The sequence below is a fragment of the Athene cunicularia genome (assembly GCF_003259725.1).
Source record: "Athene cunicularia isolate RWA chromosome 2 unlocalized genomic scaffold, athCun1 chr2_part1, whole genome shotgun sequence".
Classification (NCBI taxonomy): domain Eukaryota; kingdom Metazoa; phylum Chordata; class Aves; order Strigiformes; family Strigidae; genus Athene; species Athene cunicularia.
In genome coordinates, this window is record NW_020799095.1 from 123,168,817 (window position 1) to 123,169,986 (window position 1,170).

The window sequence follows — 1,170 nt, forward strand, 5'->3', positions numbered from 1 at the left end:
GTTTAGTTTTGCTACTTAGTTTCTCTTGGCTAAATGTCAATGAAGAGGATGATTTTTTCCCAAAGACTATGTGATTTTTTTTTTTTTAAAAAAGAGAACTTCCAATAAACAAAGATAAGCTTCTGAGAAACGGTTACCCATTACAAGGGATGCTAGATATTTAATGCAGCTCCTGTGGATCAGAAGCATGGGTCTGGATTGACTATTCCATAGAAATTCACAACGTGTGTTGAAATGCCATTGCTACTGGGTGGTTTATTCCCACCCACCCCTAACCCTCGCTAGGATCCGGGTGCTGTTGAGCAGCAGGGAGCCAGGAGGCCGCTGCAGACATTTATCAGGGAGGGTTCTGCCATCTAGTGGAAAATACACAGCTGGCACCAACCACACCAACATCCAAAAACCTTTGTTTAAAGGCTAGCTGTGGACTGCTGTATCTAATCTGCCAGAATAAAAAAAACCCCAAAAAACAAACAAAACCCAAACCCACAACATATTCACTTCCAGTAGTATTGCCTCTTACAAGTATTGCAAAATATTGCCTCTAATTTATCCTTGGCCATATTGGCTATTCCTCATTCATCCTCATTAATATCCGTCTATTCAGTTGTATTAAATAAACTACTTCTGGAAGACATCAAAAGACGTCACATCATAGGGACAGATTTGACATAAAGGAAACAAATCCAACCTTGATTCTTAAGTTTATGGCTACTATATACTATAGCTTCCCATAGGCATTAGCCCATGCCCTCTGCCTCCTGCATGCAAGTCCTAACGGCTCAAGAGCCTTCTGCTTCAGATCCCAGAGAAGGTATTTTATATCAATTTTATGTCAAAAGCGTGCCCTTATTTTTCTGCCATCTGCAGCTACTGAGTCAGTGGAGGAGCTGGGACAGGTTGGTCAGTCGGCCCCGCTCCCTCCCTCAGCCATAATTGAGCCCAGCCCCGAGCGCCTCGGGTTGTTAAGCGAGGTTCTTAGGGCAGGCAGCCGCCATCCCACCGGGGGTAGAGGCAGGGCACACCGGGCCGCGGGCCCCACGCCGCCGTGCCCGTGCCCGTGGCCCTTCCACCCCCGCGGCCACGGAAAACGGGCCGCAGGGCCGCCACGAGGGGCGCGCCCGAGGGGGAGGCCGCGGCGGACTACATTTCCCAGGTGCCTGCGGGGGG